At 43.4% G+C, this 18,714-nt stretch overlaps 1 protein-coding gene across 2 annotated transcripts in view; it reads left to right on the top strand.

Moving 5' to 3' along the window:
- The window catches only part of Snx24 (sorting nexin 24), a 147,146-nt gene that overhangs the window by 64,952 nt on the left and 63,480 nt on the right, over positions 1-18,714 (top strand). The gene's annotated exons all lie outside the window — the stretch shown is intronic.

Raw genomic sequence — 18,714 nt, 5'->3', positions numbered from 1 at the left:
GTGGGGAGGTGTGTGACAAAGAGGCTAGTGAGAATCCCCCTCCCTGGAGAATGTTTTTCTTTTTTTTTTTTTTTTTTTGAGAGAGGGGAGAGACCCAGGGAGAGAGAAAATGTGTGTGTCTGTGTGAGCTAAATCCCAGCCCCGGTCTCCCTGGAGACACACACCCTCACACACACACACACACACACACACACACACACACACACACACACACACACACCCCAAACCCACACACACACACACACACGCAACACACACTCACATACTCACACACACACACACGTGTGAGCCTAAATCCCAATAGTTATGTGGTTTTAGTGATGGAATTCAGGTTTTTGTGCTTGCAAAGCCAGTATTTACTGCAGAGCCCTCTTCCCGGCCCAGAAACGGTAAGACTGTATCTCATTGGTTCTTTCTCACAAAGTATGTGGCTGGGTAATTCCTTCAAGGGCATGTTTTTCTGAGGAATGCAGCACTGGCATGGGAGCTTATAGGTTCGAGGCAGAAAGATAGTTTTATTCTGGAAAATAGCAAGCCACTAGGAGTAGGAGCTGTAGTGGAAGGTAGGGGAAGTTAAGATCACCGGAGGTCAGATTCACTTTGAGCATGAGGAAGTTACTTGAAATAATCTAATTGGGAGAAAGTTACTTTGGAACTCTGATTCCCTCCCCGGCCCACCCACCCACGGGTTTCAGTTATTTTTTGCATTGTTCCCATTGTGTTGAGATCTCCCCACCAAAGTTAATCCCCCAGGCTACTTCTGTTTGCCCCACAATGTCTAGTCTTTGCTTTTCACTGTTGCTTTTGAAGTTCTTTTCTTATTCATTTCAGGGTCAGTGATGTAAGACTAGAGAGAGGAGTTCAAAATTAGAGTCACGCCCTCCTGGGCTGCGAGGCCCTGCTTGGGTGTGAGGGGCAGACAGCCTTCTGTGAGGGAGCAAGCAAGCAACAGAGCAGAAGAAAGCTAAGTAATAAGTAACTGCTGGGTAGGGGTTAGCGAGCCGCTAGCAGTTTCGTGGAGACCTCAGTTTGGATGTTGTTGGTCATCCTACTTTCACATAGCACTGGCTTAAAGGGTTTTCTCTGTTCTTACACACACCTTCCAGACAGTGTACAGTATGGGCCCCCGTTTACCCTGTGCAGAACTGGGATTGAACCTAGGGCATGGCATGTGCTAGGTCTTACTGCTGGGCTATGTCACAGTCTTATACCTCAAATTCCGGGTATGTTATTGCGGGGCTCACGGATACCTCTGCCCTCACTGGCTCACTTTAAACCGAGAGGCTGTTCACCCGCCCACCTCTCCGTAGCCTGCGGTGTGTCTGAGAGCTGATGGTCAGCTCCGTCTGGCGTGTGAGTTGGGATGGAGGCTTACCTCTGCTTGCATGGCATATTCTGTCGTGGTTTCCCCCGCCCCCTTCAGTTCTGTACTGTACAGAAGATTCGTCAGCCGGCCTTAATGCTGTTATTGAGATCTGTACAACCTCAGGTGCTAGCCTCATTTCTGTGAACGAGAAGGCGTCTACTGAAGTATAAATGGCTCTCCGCCTTCTAAGATGCCACACAGAACAGAAGAATCCTGATCCGACGGACTTCTGGGCTTCTGTGTCATTCACCAGTGACCTCCTTAGAATATGGCTTCCGCCACTAAGCATGATAAACCTTCACAGTGTGATTGCTGGCAACTCACTATTTTGTTGTTGGTGTTCTTGGTGTCGGTGGTTTGGTTTTGGCTTTGGTTTTTCAAGACAGGGTTTCTCTGTGTAACAGAGCTCCAGATGCCCTGGACTCACTTTGTAGAGATCCCGTCGGCCTCGAACTCACAGAGCTCTGCCTGGTTCTGCTTCCTCAAGTGCTGGGATTTAAGGTGTGCACAACACCCAGCACACTATGCAAGCTTTAAACTTCTTCATAGAATTAAAGGAGTAAACACACCATTCGCTTGCTTATTCTGTTCCTCTCTCTCCTCCTGGATTCCTCTCCTATCTCCTGGTCAGATATTTAAGTAAAGAGGGGGTGTGGTTTCAGGTTTGTGGATATGTCTGTCAGCCTTGAGAGCAGGGATATGCTCCTCACGGGCTCTCTGGTGTTGCAGTGAGGATTCTTCTAGGTTTAATCAGCAGCAATCTAGAAAGCACAAAGCCACAATCTTCATGAATTCAGTAAATAATTCTAAGAATTGATGTTGCCGTTTACATCGTTATTGCGTCTGTCTAACTATCTGTATCTGTCTATCTGTTGCGTGTCTGTTTATTTGCATGTGTGGTGGTATGCATGTGCTATGTAGAGTCACTTCCTTACATGGGTCCTAGGGATTGACCTCAGGACATCAGGATTCAGGACAAGTGCTATTACTTGCTGAACCGTCTTGCCTGCCAGCAGGTTCTATTTGGAATGTTACAAATAAACCAAGAGGCATCACTGAGAACAGTGAAGGTTATTTTTAAGGACAGGAAAGGTCCTTGTACTCTGAAGAAGCTATGCCTCTGGTGTCTGCCTCCTCTTCCTATGTTGAGATGGACAACCTTGCTGTGTCGTTCATTCTAGCCTCAGACCCGTGGTTGTTGGGAATGGCTTTCCTTGTCAAACTCATATTACTCTTGCCTCAATCCCCACAGTGTAGGAGCCGTCACAGTGATCCTTTCTCCTGTGAGGTCAGCGGTCATGTTGGATTAGGGTCCTGCCCTTCTTATCTTACTCAACCATAAGCAGTTACCTCTCCTTAAAGGATCTCTGAAAATACAGCCTCATGAAGGTTGGAGATTCCGAATATGGATGGGAGGAGATTAACACAGTTCGACCTACAAGCAAAATGGTCTCAGAGCATCTGTCTCTAACTGGTAGTTTGAATGGGAAAAGTCCCCCATAGTCTCAGGCATTTGGAAACTGTTCCCACTTGGTGTTGTCTGGGGAGGTTTAGGAGGTACAGCCTTCCTGAAGGGACTCAGTCACTAGAGGCAGGCTTTGGGGTTGTATAGCCTTTTTCTACTTCCATTTCCCTCTCTGTGCTTCCTGTCTTAGCTCTCATGCCTGCCCACTGTCCCATCTCCCTTCTATACATTTTCCTGACCATGGTATTTTATCATGGCAACAGAAAAGTAACTAGTGAGCCCCACTCACAGGAAGAATTCGTCCTTGGGCTTTTAAAAAATTGACTTATTTTATTGGGAGAGTATATGGCTTTATAGTCATCATGTCCCTTTTTTTTAAAAAAGTAAGTTGTATTCTCCTAAAGCTGTAGATTAGAATTGCTCAGCCTGTGTCTAGTACAGAGCTTGGCACCACATTTATTAGGAATTTAATAAATAGTTCATAGATCTTAAGAGCCGGGTGGGTACATGCTAAATGTCTAATTTAATTTCCTGACATATATACAAATGGGAGGGAAAAGGCACTGGAGAAAAACTAAGTGTTTACCAAAGCCACAAGTCCCGAAGACGAAGCAGAGCACAGTGTTCCGGGCATGGAGTCTCTGACTTCCTGCCACCCAGCACTGCCTGGGAGTAGAGCTCAGAGGAGGTTGAGAGTCTGTGCTGTGGAAAGAACATCCCTCCAGGTATAAACTCAAAGCTGTCTATGTCTGATCTATAGAAAAATTTATGTTATACTCGGTGCAATTACAACTTTTTGCCACTTATTAAGACTTCAGAGATACAAACCAGTAGCCCAGTAATTGCTTTCTTGAATCTGCCTTTAATAATTACATTTAGTAAGGCTGTATCGAAAATGAGAAAGGCAGAGACTAATGGAAAACTAGATTTTTCACTGAATTAGAAAGCAAGACAATCCATATATTGACAACACTTCAAGTTGAAACAGATCAGGAAAACTGTTTCGGACTGTTTGTGCAGAGAGGCAGACGCAGGCCTGATGGGCAGCGGCACCGGGTTTTATGGAAGCAGAGAAACTCTCAGAGATTTCATGCAAATCGGCAGGCTGACGGGTGAGAGCCCAGCTCTGATTTTGGGAGAAGTCATTTGAATCTTTTAAAGCCTGGAATTTCTCCGAGGTGCTAACGAAGCAGCAGAAAATACAGAATCGTGTTAATGAAGTGAAAATATCTTTGAATTGGAAGAAAAGAGAAAGGTGCACAACTCATTTGGGGGTCATCTCTTAACCAGAGAGAAACCCGAGCCCAGAGAACGCTAGGAGGGTTGTTAAGTTCGTTTCTGTGGTGTTGGAGATCGTGTTTTTTCATGACCAGAAAAATTAATCACTTTAGTTTCCTTGTGTTTCAGGAGCCTATCAGAGAGATGTAACAGTACATTAACTCTTCTGGACTGTGTAGGTATTAGGAAAGTGATGTCATAATCGTGACTGAATCAAACAGAATCACCGCCACATCTTCACCTGTAAGAGGGTCGGAGGCCAAGAGACCAGGTCAAATAGGCTCTCACATACTGGCTTTCCTCCCAGCTCTGATGCTGACTCTCCTGCTTACTTGTGTGGGGTCCAGAGAGCCTTTCTCAGGTGCCGGGTTATGGGAACTTCGGAAAAACCGCCTTCCAACGGAGCCGAATCTTTTTAACAGTGTTAACTAATAGCCTGGAATGGCATCTTACGTACGTCCCACCAAGGTGAGAGGTTTTGAAATGTCCAGAACTAGAGAAGCCAGGTAGCGTGTAATCTTGAACCAGACTTAGAGCATTTCCTTTTAGATCAAGAAGAGAGCAGTAAGAAAAAGAAGCCATGGGATAAGACCGGAACAGAAAGTGTGTATACGGTTGAGGCTTTCTGAAAACCACTGTGGAGCCGAGATAGACCTGGTTCTTTAGTGTGATAGATTGAACTGATTTCACAGCGGAAGTTGCACAGGCTGGGGGAGTTGGGCAGGGCAGGGAGAGCCCAGGATAAAGGTGGCCTCCTTTGGAGCATGTGTGTCTGACACAGCCATGGTGAGAGGCTCTACTTTGGTAAAATATTAAGATGTAAAACAATACCTTGTCACCCACCTTACATTATAGATAACAGCCAGTGGAGAGCTAGGAAGTGGCTTCCCTGTGTTTCTGCCTAGCAAACGTCAAAGAGGGATTCCTGATGTATGTGGGCTTTTTGTTTTCAAAAAAAAGGGGTGTGTGTGTGTGTGTGTGTGTGTGTGTGTGTGTGTGTGTCTATGGGTTGTGTACTCTGTGTATAGAAAATACAAGAAAAAACTTGAAAAGAAGGAGAAAAAGGGAAAACATAGAAGGGACAAAAAAAACCTCACAATTCTTTAAAAACATTCTCTTATTCCCACTTCCTACCCCTTACCCCCACTTCTTTCTTACTAAGGATGTGTGACTGAGCCTGTGTGTAGGTCCATCACACACACATGCTATTACTGAGTTGCTCTTGGGACTGGAGAGATGGCTCAGTGGTTAAGAGCACTGACTGCTCTTTCAGAGGTCCTGAGTTCAATTCCCAGCAACCACATGGTGGCTCACAGCCATCTGTAATGAGATCTGATACCCTCTTCTTGTGTGTCTGAAGACAGCTATAGTGTATGTATATGTAATAAATAAATAAATCTTTAAAAAAAAGAGAGAGAGAGAGAGAGTCGCCCTTTCAAGAGCCTGCTTTTGTTTTGTTCTGGTTGGGTGGAGCTTGCAAGGAAGCCTGGGTCAGCTTTGAACTTGCAGCATCTTACTCTCCTGATTGCTAGGATTTCAGCATTACAGCATGTCCAGGTTTATTATTATTATTTTAACAGCATTAACAGTATAATTTCATGTTGAGTATGCTGTTACTAATCCTTCCTTAAAACATCGCACTGTTCGTAATTTTTGTCATTGAAATGTACTTTTAAAAAAAAATAGTTTTGTTTTAGTTAGGGCTTCAGTTGCTGTAATGAAACACTATGACCAAAAAGCAAGCTGGGGAGAAAAGGGTTTACTCAGCTTACACTTCCATAGTGCTGTTCATCACTGAAGGGAGTCAGGACAGGAACTAAACCAGGCAGGATCCTGGGGGGAAGGAGGAGGAGGGAGGGAGGGAGGGGGAGAGGGAGGAAGAAAGAAAGGAAGAAAGGAGAAGGAGGAGGAGAAAGGAGGAAGAAGGAGGAGGAGGAGGAGAAGGAGGAGGAAGAAGAGGAGGGGAGGAGAAGGAGAAGGAGGAAGAGGAGGAGGAGAAGGAGGAGGAAGAAGAAGAGGAGGAGGAGGAGGAGGAGGAGGAGGAGAAGGAGGAGGAAGAAGAAGAGGAGGAGGAGGAGGAGGAGGAGGAGGAGAAGGCAGCGGCGGCGGCGGCGGCGGCCACTGCCACCACCGGTGGGCCTTACTTACTGTGAAGCGTATTTATTATGGTTTGCTCCTCATGGCTTGCTCAACTGCTTTCTTATAGAACCCAGGACCACAGCCCAGGGATAGCACCATCCACAATGGCCTTAGCCTTTCCATCAACCACTAAGTAAATGTCCTGTAGTTGGCTCTTATAGAGAGGCATCTTTTTCATTGAGGTTTTCTTTCAGATAATTCTAGATTGTGTGTCAAGTTGACATAAAACCAGCCAGCACAACTTTCCTATAAATATAATAATGAGATATTATGTTTCAATTTTAGCTTGGTGCTATATACAGTAAACAATATACATCAGTACGTGGCTGTATATTGTAGAAATAATCACCGTTTTGTGCTTTGTGTAAGTGTATGTGTGTGTGTGTGTGTGTGTGTGTGTGTGTGTGTGTGTGTGTGTGTGTTCGTTTGTGTTCCAGTGTATGCGTGCCAGTACACTCGTGTGGGAGTGCACACACACACGTGTGCATATACATGGGGAGACCAGAGGGTGACCTCAGGTGTCCTGCCCAGGACTACCATCTATCTTCTTTGGGACAGATTCTCCTAATGACCTGGACCTCATCAATTAGGCTAGGCTGGCTGGTCAGTGAGCCCCAGGGACCCTCCAGTTTTCTTCTTCCAAGCACTGGGATTATAAGCCTTGGCATCATTGCATGTGGATGCCAGGACCGAACTCATGTCCTAGTGCTTACGAGGCAAGCCACCATTCTTGCAGCCCCTTGTTAAATTTTTCATGTGTATTGATTCCAAGTAATGTTGTCCTCTTGTGGTTTGTCCCTGAAAGCCACACAACAGTACAAATAAAACCTTTATTTCCTACCACCCACCATATTTACACTGGATGTCCTGTCCCTGAGAGCCAGGCAGCTTTACTTCTTGGGAGATGTTTTTTGACCCTTTTGGGACAACACTGTGATTTTTAATCTGAGAAAAGCCAGGCTGAGCAAAGCTATTCTGGGGAGCAGAACTCTGGACACACGTAGAGAGCACATCATGGCTGGAGGCAGTATTCCTTATTCTGTGAGCCATTTTTGTCAACGACAACAAGAAACAAAAACAAAGCAACGAAAAGGACTGTGTCCAAATGTTTCCTTTAAACCTGTATGCACTGGTTCATGGGGAACTGCTTGTCAGGAGTCCCGTGACTACTTTGTCTCTGGTTATGGACAGGTAGGGTAAGGATTGAACTATGGGTCGAGGCCTGCAGAGCAGGGCCCGCCTGCTGCACTTACTCAGTGTCTGAGTTCTCCATAGTTTCCTGCCTTAGATTTTCTGTGGCTCCTGGGAATGCCTGAATTAGAGCCTTGCATGTTCAGTTTCTCCGGAGACTCCGGACAGCATTTTCTAAGAGTAAGCAGCCCCATGCAGAGGGCAAAGAAGCCCTCAACACGATTATATTTCTGCAAGTCAACACCTTTTCCTGAATCCATTGTTCTTTTTTAAAGCAGTCAGACAAATTAAGTGATTATGATATATCATGTAACTAGGAGAATCTCTTTGTTTGGTGTAAGAGAAATCAATACAAGAAGTGCATGGAAGCGCCTTTTCCTCTTTCTTTAGCAGCTCCTGGTACGAGGGTCTAGAAATGCTGATTCTACACGAGGAATGACAGTGATTCATGCCGAGCCCCAGCTCGTTACACACCCGACTCCTCTCCCAGGCCCTTCACCGCTGGCATTGGCCATGGAGATCTAGAAAAAGTAATAATTGGTTTGATGCAGAACTTTAACTGTAATTTTTATAAATGCGTTTAGAACTTAAGCTCTGGGACGGTGCAGGGTTTCTTAGCTTCTAGTGGGTTAATTTACACCCAGCACAAACCAGTGGATTGTTTCTGTGCATTCCGCGATGCTCGCATCTTCACTGTCGCCCGCTCTGAGCATTCTCCTGGGGATTGCCGCTGGTCCCCCAGGACTCCCAGTTCCTTTTTCCTGTCTCCTGACTGGCATTCCCCTACCGCCCTTCTTTAAAATAATATTTATTTATTATTTTGGGAGAGGCTCACTCTGTCTTTACACTTTCTGCTGCTTTCCAGAAACAGAGTACAGCCGTATGATATGAGAAAAATAAAAGCTGTGAGTCACTTTACACTCCGCCCAGACTTTGTATCTCAAAGGATTCTAGGACGAATCGAGAACCAAGCGTGTGCCTGTCTGGGTACCAGTGCATCTTGGCTTGCTTGTCTGTTCCGCCATCAGCCATAAGACATTAGATGTGCTACTGTGAGGAGACAAGACAAGCTCAGAGGCACCACAGCAAAGGCAGATGTGAATGCCGGGTGCGTCTGGACTGCTCACCATTCCAAGCCGTCGTGTAGCTTTCTCCCAGACAGATCAAGGCTGATAGTTGCTTTTCCACACAAGACCTCGTTTCAAAGTGCTTTACGCAGACTGTAGATTCTCCTGAGTAGTACACATTTCAAGTACATTTTTATCTTATATGTCTGGGTGTTTTGCACACATGTACAGTGCTCGTGAAGTACAGAGAGGGTGTCAGAACTGGAGTGACACCATGTGGTTTCTGAGAACCTAACCCAGATCCTCTGCAAGAGCAACCAGTGCTCTTAATTTCTGTGCCGTGTCTCCAGCCCACGGTAAACTTCTGACCATCTTTTTACCGACTCAACGTTATACTTTCTACAGAACGTGTTAAACAGCGTAACCTGCCCCAATCGTGTTTCACTAGGTTTTCTTCCTCATGGGAGTAACTTGTTTTACTCTTTTTTACAGTTAATATTGCTAGGCTGGAATGAGGTACTTTCTTGTTCTTTCTAGTTTGTCTCCCGGTGTTAGCCAGCTTTCTGGTATGGTAACAGGCCCCATGTAATAATCAGTTTGTGAGCTGTGAGGGCATTTTGGTATTTAGTTTTGAAGGATCCAGTCCATAGTCGCATGGATCTAGTGCCTTTGGGCTGTGGCAGGCTGCAAAGCGTAGCAAAAAGCTAGTAGTACAGCAAGATGGGCACCTTCTGGAGCCAGGAAGCAAAGGCAGAGGAAAAGAAGGGACTGAGCGTCTGCGGTCCCTCAAAGACACAACTTAGTGACCAGAGGACCTCTCATAAGGCCCTACCTAGTAAGAGTCATCCTCCCTGCCCCTCTGTCTCTTTTTTTTCTTTTTTTTTCTTTTTTTTTTTTTTGCGGAGCTGGGGACCGAACCCTGGGCCTTGTGCTTGCTAGGCAAGCGCTCTACCACTGAGCTAAATCCCCAACTGCCCCTCTGTCTCTTACACACACACACACACACACACACACAGTGTGCACACTTTGGGGTCAGCTCCTGCAGTGGTAGAGACAGTGATAAACAGATGTGGTAGCTGAATTACTGTTACGTGGAGTCACCTTTTTCTCTCTCCAGTAACCTCCCTAAGAAAGAATTTTAACTGCCATTTTATAAGTTAATAACATAAGTAGGCAACATTATTGAGAAGTCTTATTAAATGCCAGACCGTGTGATAATAATTTATATAGATAATCTCAATCCTCAACCCAGCCTAGGTGCCAGCACCATCTTAAGCTCCAGGCTGTGCATGGGGACACTGGGGGCTTCTGCTTGTGTTGTTACAGTGTAACATCATAGCTCAACCAGTATCTGCGGATATATGAATAAGTAATAAATAATGAGTGGATATTTAAGAAATTCATGGTCGTATTAGAAAGCAATAATTGAAGTCTGGTACGATGGTGTACAAACACCTCGGCCCTCGGAAGGCTGAAGCAGGAGGATTATGATTTTGAGGCCTGCCTTAGCTCCGTAGCTAGAACTGTCTCAAAGGTGTAATTGTCATTTATTATTTTTATGTTATTTTAAAATGAAAAGGAAGGAACTTTACTACCTATTTCCTGATAATAGGAATAAAATGTGCTCTGGTACAAATCCTCATTTAGAGATAATTAAAATCATTAGTAACCCCAACACTCAAAGGCCTGTTTTGGGGTTCTCTTTCAAATTGGACTATTGTCAAGAAGATAAATACAGGTACTTTTTTGGGGCTTTTTTCAGTTGGTACTATATTACAGATATTTTCTCAAAGCATTGCTATAGGTTCCTCTTGAAAAATTTTCCTGAACAAAAGTTCTAAAACATTACAGCGTATTTGACGTACCCGTCTGTGGAGTCTATTCTGTAATGCTAAGGATTAATTGAGATTGTGCCGTATCGCCGGCGTTTTAGAGGAAGTGTGGATGGCAGCAACGCTTGGGCTCCTGCAAGCTCCGAGAGGGGCTGGAATTGGGCCTCTGTGCTGTCAGGACAGAGGGGGTGAAGGTCTGAAGGGCTAGCCTGCCCTGCACTGGCGGTATCCAGCAGGGTAGGGAGTTGTCCATGGTAAAGTTCAGTGGGTAAGTATCGGGTTCTGGAAGCAACTGAAAAAGTCATTCTTTTTATTCCTGTCGGAAGCCATGGGTCCATGATCAGAGGGTACAGTCTATAGCTGAGCAGTTTGTGAGAAGAAAGATGGGTTCTTGGTTCTCTGTGTGACAAGCTGTTTCAGATGCCTATGCAGCCTCTGAGACAGGCCGTCTTCAGAAGCCCTTACAAACAGTTTTCTGCTTCCTTCTGGGGACTTTGTCTGCCTCTTCATAATTAGCAATAATTTTTCCTTCTTTTGCAAAGCATCTTGCCAACTGTTAGTGTACAGGCAATAACACTGGCCTCCCCTCAGGGACCTAGCAGCTGCCTCTGTCATGACGTACTGCCTCCAGGTGTCCTAGGTGTGTATGACAAATAAAAGGACCCGCCTGCCTCCCCAGCTCTCTCTCCCTTTCTGTGTTCTCTCTCTCTCTCTCTCTCTCTCTCTCTCTCTCTCTCTCTGTTCTTGCATGCCCCCTCCCATCTCTGCCTCTCTACCCCTCTCTTTCTCCCTTTCTGACCCCCCCATTTTCTCTACCCTCATCGCTCTGCTCCCATCTGTCTGTCTGTCTGTCTATAAGTTCACTCATCTGTCTTTATCCCATCTCCAGGTCCTCATTCCTCTCCTCTCCACCAATAAACCCCTTTACACTAGATCTGTTAAAGGCCTAATTTCTCAGGGTTGTACCTCGGCTCTGGGCCACCATGGGTTCCCCTTCGCCACATATGTCACAGCACAAAGACCAAAGCCTGTGTTCTCTGGCATGAGTACTATCAAGTCACTCTTATTTCACGAGTGAAGATGCTGTAGCACAGCTGTTTACAGATTTGCACAAGTTAATAAGTAGTGGAGATAAAATGTATTTGTCTTCATTCCTTCAGAGTAGATTGGGAAGGACAATGGGAGGGCTCATAGAGCAACTCTCTTCTGCATTGTCTAACAAATGCAGTTTATTAGCACAGCTCACGCAAGTCCAGCCAGGGCAGCATCCATATTGAATCGGGTATCTGAGCCAATGTCATAAGATATTGAAGCTAATGAAAAACTATGTAGACGATAATGTGTATGACCTGATGGGTTTGGCTGCTTTTTTCCCCTCGCTGAACTGATTGATTGGTTTTGTGTCATAAGGAGAAAAACGAAGACTTTCATAATCAAATAATCCGTCAAAAGGCAGCCACTCAAGCCACTGCGAGGGTGTACGATGGAAAACCTGAGGCTGCGAGCGAATCTGTAATCCGCGGCCCCACCAACATCAATGAGCCCAAGAAACCTTCCCTCTGTCTCTGTAGAAACACCTCAGACGTTTGACCTAATTGGCATCATTCCAATGATGTTGGAAAGCAGAAGATGTGCAGGAGGGAAATTAGATATGTCCAGGGCCCCAGGGTACAGGAGTGCAGCCATGGTGGCCCTCAGGAGCTCATGTCCCCTGCATCTCTTGCTGTCTCAATTTGCAGGTCTCTGCTGACTCCCATGCACTTTGCAAGATGAGCTTAGCTCATCCTGGGTATTTCCTTCCCTTTCCGTATTCCGCTTTCACCGTGAATATGAGTTCAGTTTGGTAAAGCATTTTTAATTTTAATTTACTGTGTCTTTGTGCACACCTGCACTCATGGCCTTGGCTATGCGTGCTGGGTGAAGGACTACTGTGTGGAGTCAGCCCACTCCTTCCACTTTTACGTGGGTGCTGGGGTTCATATACCTCGCCGAGCTTGTGCAGCAAGCCCCTCATTGGTTGAGCCACCGTGTGCAAAGTCAAAAGCATTCCTTCATCGTTGTTGAGTTAGTGCTCCTCAGTGCAAACTACGTCAAGTGAAGGCTGGTGCCAAATCGTGTTCTATTTAGGTTGTGTTCCGTTTGAGCCTGTATATTGTATAGGGGTTGTTTTAAGAGGGGAGGGGATTTTAAGACAGTTTCATTCTGTAGCCCGGGTTAATTTGAAACTCATAGTGTAGCCCAGGCTGTCCTCAATTCTAGCTCAGCCTCCCGTTTTCTTGGACTATAAACATGAGCTATCATACCTCGCATAAATTTGAAGTCCATACCTCTCTTTCTTGACAGAGAATGGCAAAAGTCTTTGGGATTGTCACTAGGGTCTTATGTTTGAATTAGTATTAATTATCCTCCCCCCTTTTTATGTTAAGGGCTACTTAAAGTCTTCTTATTTCTTATTTGAATGTGAATGCTTTCTAAGCTTCCAAATTCTTATTTTAAGATTCTTCTCTCATTTTCTTTTTAGGTGAGGCCTCTTAACTTTGTGCCCCCGGCACCTTTTCTTTGGTGTTTTTAAATCCGTATCTTCAGAAGAATCCTGAAAGTATACATGAGAAGCCCAAGTGCCCCTACGTGTCTGAAAACTTACCTCACCTCATATTTAGCAGATTTGGCAGGGACGGCATCGGCTAACCATCACCCGCTGTCGTCCACACTGACTGCACCGTCCACACTGACTGCACCGTCCACACTGACTGCACCGTCCACACTGACTGTACCGTCCACACTGACTGCACTTGACAGCGGCGTCTCCAGCCAGCTTTTCTGTAGCCTCTGGCACGCAGTGTGGTGGAGAAAATGTTCAGTAATCCTGACTTTGTTTCTGCTTTCCCCCCACAGATGTGCCCTGTCCTGGCACACTTCTCTTCTGCCTGAATAAATACCATGTATAAAATCAGCTCGAGGGGGAAAGCATTTATGTGACTTCCAGGTTATGGTCTCTCATTGAAGGAAGCCAAGGCAGGAATTCACAGCTAAGACCGTGGAGAAATGCTGCTCCCTAGCTTGCTTCAGGCTGACCTTCCGGCACCAAAAGTGGAGTGGTCCCCTTGTAGTTCTCAGCAATTTAGAAAATGACTCCATAGACATACTCAAAGGCCATCTGAGAAAGGCAGTTCTTCAACAGAGGGGCCCAGCTGATAACACAAGCTATGTATATGTTAGCAACACCTTGTTGTTTTTGTAATTTAAAAAAAAAAATTCAGGTGAATAGATGTGGCTGTCCTTGGCTGATCTACCTGCCTCGATTTCTTTATGTTTAGAGAAACAAAAGACCATGACCAAAGCAATACAAAAGACACCTTGTGACTGGGGTTGCAGTTTCAGAATGTTAGAGCCCATGATGGTGAGGCAAAGGCATGGCAGCAGGAGCAGCTGAGGTCTCACATCTTGATCCATTAGCATGAGGCAGAGAGCACATTGAGAATGGCAGGAAACCTTCTTTAGAAACCTCAAAGCCCGCCTCCAGTGGCACTCCTCCTCCTCCTCCTCCTAGGCCATGCCTCCTAATCCTTCCCAAACACTGCCACCTGGGGACAAAGTGTTCAAATACACGAGCCTATGGGAGTCATTCTCATTCAGCCACCACAGATTATTTCCATGGTCTCAGCTCGGGGGAAATTCAAATATTGTCTTTTATCTTTGGTTTTTCCTCTTGCTTACAATGGTTTTTTTGTTTGATCAGGAATTCTTCCAGTTGGCTATTTTCTCTTCCCAATAAGTGTTTGCTGTTTTGGTCCTGTTTGCTGTCATGAATTTTCTCCTGAGAAAATTATATTGATATGGCCACTGCCCCCCCCCCCATACACATAAGTACAAGAGGTATTGTAAGCATTATATTGTGATAATTCTTTAGGGTTTTTTTTTTTGAAAGAGCATGGGTAATTTTATATGTATTTTCTTTAATTTTTTTGAAGCTCAGTTTTAAAATATTGAGAAAAACTACCTTTATTTCCATCCAAAACAATTCAATTAATTCATGATGTTTATCATTTTATCCACTTAGTATTTTAGAATAGGGAAATTTTTATTTAGAATTAAATAAGGGAAAATGTACTTTTTAACTTTTAAATTTAGTTATCAAATACAATAATCCTCTCCACTTAGAGCCACTCCTAAAATTACTTGTATTGTGCATTTATACAGGGTCTTTATGTTGTCCTGGTGCTGTAGACAAGGCTGGCCTTGAATTCACAAAGAGTCTCCTGTTTCTTCCACCTCCATGTAGGAGGCTCGGGTCTTTATAAGTGAGTCTGTCCACTGGAACTTAGTGTAATACTGTGTCTAAGACAGATTATGGGGTTTAATTATGGTTTGCAAGAGCAGCCAAGTTGTATAATCTCCCTATTTCCTGCCTTCCCTGGAAAGTGGGAATAATGGTACCTGTCGTGTAGGACTGGTATGAGAATTAAATGGGTTTTTACTGTGAGTAAAGAATTGGGTTAGGTCTCCAATCCAGATCTTTTAAAACATAAACTACACACATATACATTAAATCTTTGTTATCATCATCATTATTATTATTTGTTATTATTATTATATATAATAATATATTATATATAATATATATAATATATTGCTTTATCTTCTTTTTCTGGGTAATGTCTATGTTTTTTGCTGTATTTCAGACTTCCTGTGTCCTTCTAGCTTTGACCAATGGTAATTCCTTTGCTTTGGTGATCTGTCTTTCCCTAAGGGTTTGTGTATCTCTCCACTGAGTTGGATTTATCCACTTATATTTTCTATAAAATTGGGATGGGGAACAGCAGTGATTTCTTTGAATATATTTGCTTTACTCTCTAACCTTCATTAACTGAATCTCTCTTCTCCTCTTAGACATCACTTTCAAACGTGGTGCTTTCTTCTAAAAACAAACAAACAAAAAACTACCTTTACTATTTGGTATTAAAGATATACTAAGGTCGTGTCTGTATTCCAACCAGAGGGATTAAAGGTGTGTGTTAAGGCTGAGTCACAATTAGAAACAACTTTTTTCAGTAAATAATACAATCTTGAAGTCTTCAGTTTATAGATATATTTTGCTGTTTAATTATATGGTTCACTGATAGTGTTTTTTTTTTTCTTTTTTGTTTTTGTTTTCTGTTTTGTTTTGTTTTGTTTGAGCCAGGGTTTCTCTGTGTAACACAGCCCTGGCCATCCTGGATTCATTTTGTAGAATAGGCTGGCTTCGAACTCACAGCAGTTTTCCTGCCTATATCTCTCCATTGCTGGAATTAAAGGCATGATCCACCATAACCAGCTATTAATTTATTTTTTAGTTGTTTTCCCCCTCTTGTTGCAAAATATTTGATCATACTGTAACCCCAAAATTGTATTATTTACTGAAAAAAGTTGTTTCTAATTGTGACTTAGCCTTAGCACACACCTTTAATACCTCTGGCTGAAATACAGACATGCCCTTAGCAAACACATTTAATCCCAAACAATAAAGGTAGGGTTTTTGTTTTTTTGTTTTGTTTTTAGAAGGAAGCACCATGTTTGAAAGTGATGTCTAATTGAGTAGCAGACAGAGTGACGAATCAGAGAAAGATTTGATAGAATAGGGTATGCCCAACTCTTATGAGAAGAGAGAGGAAAAAGAGAATGTAGTACAGAAGAAAGGAAGGAAGAGAGGCAGTTTTACCAGGAGAGTTTTATAGCGACAGGCTGAAGAGAGAACAAGCTAGACACTGGTAAAGACAGAATGAGCCAGAGAATGAAAAGAAGCCAGAAGATTAGAACTTATTGTCAAAGGTAGTATGAGGAGCAATTTAGTCAGAAGCCAAGAGAAGCCAGATTGAATCAGTCAGCTTGGAGAAGAGTATTGAGCCAGCACAGCTGAGTTGAACCAGCCAGCCAGAGTTCAGGACAAACTAGGATGGCATAAGCTTATTTAGCAGCAAGTCTCAGAGGCTGAATGTTGGGCCTAGATTAGATTGTACAGAGGCTGGAAGCCTCCAGGTCTAAACCTAGGGTTAGCAACTGAGGCAGTAAACCTGGATCGACAATTACATCAGAGAAATAGAAGATAACTTTTCCATCCTCATTTGTGTTTGTTTCATGCTGGATAGTTTTTAATTGCTAGAGTCTCAACACTTGCCTTTTCTCCCTCCATGACTAATCTGTTATTCATCATATCTAGTGTAATGTTCATTGAGGATATTGATGATTTTGTCCACAAGCCCCATTCCTGTGGTTTGGGTTTTCTTTTATAGTTTCCCCTTAGCCTTTCATCCTGGATCTTGAAAGAAAGAAATTCCCTCAGAACAAGAGTACCAATGAATGTTTTTGCCCTCCAGTCTTGTGTCTTTTTTGAATCAGTGTCTGTCATTGGTTTTTCTTCCCTTTTTCTGCTGCTTTTCAGTTGGTTATCAAACTAGATTTTATCTGGCTTATGGGTTACATGTATATATACATATGTATATATATACACACACATTTATATGTGTATATATATTATTTATTTATTTATTTATTATAAATAAGTACACTTTAGCTGTCTTCAGACACACCAGAAGGAGTCATCAGATCTCATTACAGATAGTTGTGAGCCACCATGTGGTCGCTGGGAATTGAACTCAGGACCTCTGGAAGAGCAGTCAGTGCTCTTAACCACTGAGCCATCTCTCCAGCCCTATTTTTATATTTCTTAAAAATATTAACTCATGCACAATTTTCCCTGCTTCTGTCCTCAGGGAGCCCTTCCTTGCATGCTGTTTAACACTCTTGTCAAGCTCCATGCCTGACTTTCCTGAGTATATCTCATGAACACCAAGTCACTTGTGCACAGATGTGTCATCCAGCTCAGTCATTACTCAGGGTCTTAACTCCTTGAAAGACAGGCTCTTTTGTCTTTTCATTACTGAATCCTAGAGCCTAGGACAGTTCCCAGGCACATTGTAAACCCTTTGTGCATATGTTAAATCAATTAACAGCTGAATGCCAGGTACTATGCTGGGTGCCTTCCACACACTGTTCTTTGGGTCCTAAGATGTCACTACTACCCCAGAGTGTAATTTCTACACTGGAACTTTTCCAGGGCCACAAAATGAGAAAAGGGTTTTCTGTGTGGTAGAAATAATAAGAAAATGTCCTGACTTGACTCCATCCTGGCTAACCAACTTCCTTTCCAAAATGTTTGCTCAGAACTCAGAAGGAAAAAAAAAAATCTTAGCAGCACTGGGTACATTATGTATTTTCAATGACAATATATTAGAGTTAACACCTGTTATGCACTTCTCTGTATGGGTGTCCCTTCTACTCCTCTGCCTACATTGTGAACTTTAGTGTTTGTGAAGAGTTACTGTAGAACTTGAAGGCAGAACTATTTTGGGCAGGAGATGGGATGGCATTTCTTGAGACAGCCAGAGCATAATGTATCTATGATGGTTTGTATATGCTTGTCCTAGGGAGTGTCACTATTAGGAGGTGTATCCTTGTTAGAGAATGTGTAGCCTTGTTAGAGTGGGTGTTGCCGTGGGCGTGGACTTTAAGACCCTCCTAACTACCTAGAGGCTACTCTTCTCCTAGCTGCCCATGTCTTACCCATGGCCTTCAAGAGGGTCAGTCTGAGGGTGATCCAGTAGGTTGAGCCTTACCAAGGCTCTGTCCTATGGGTTCTTCAGCAAACATAGCAAGTGAAAGGGCTGTTGTGAGCCCCAGTAACCAGACCTGGAGTAATTTTATCAGCTTGGCAGATGGAAACTGCTTTCATTGTTGCCACAGTTTTGATCAAATCAGGGACTTGACACTAAGAAGGGCCCAAGTGGAAGCTGCCTGACCCTTGCATCTGTTTCTGGAAATGTCTTTCTGGTTCTCTTTCTGACAAGCTCTTGGAAGAAGGATCATTTTCTTTGGTAGATTAGGGAAAAATATTTTTCTAATAAGTAGTGGATGTTTAGCTGAGAGTTTGAAGCATATATGTATTTTAGAAGAAAGATTTTCTTTAAGTCACTAAAGAAAAGTATTGGGGAAGAATTTTTGAAAAAATTAATTGTTATATGAAATTTTAATTAAATTAGTAAAAATTTTCCAGTACATTTTTAGAAAATGTGCTTCTTTAACTGAGTCTTGCAGTATTAGATCATGTAATTCAAAGATACACAAAAGTGTAGGTAGCATTTACGATTGATAATACGTCTGACTTGAAATAGTTATATTTACATATAAAGCAGAAATACAGCACCCTTGGGCTCTGTTTTCATAATAAAAGTATAGAACCTTTTATGTCCTATGTTAAATATGAGTACATATATTTTGGATTAAAGTATGGTTTCCCTCCGCCCCCTCCTCTGAGCTGTCCTGTATTTTTTTCCAGAGGGT

Source organism: Rattus rattus, chromosome 15 (genome assembly GCF_011064425.1).
Source record: "Rattus rattus isolate New Zealand chromosome 15, Rrattus_CSIRO_v1, whole genome shotgun sequence".
Lineage (NCBI taxonomy): Eukaryota > Metazoa > Chordata > Mammalia > Rodentia > Muridae > Rattus > Rattus rattus.
The sequence above is the reverse complement of the archived record's forward strand: the minus strand, read 5'-3'. Positions and strand labels throughout refer to the sequence as shown.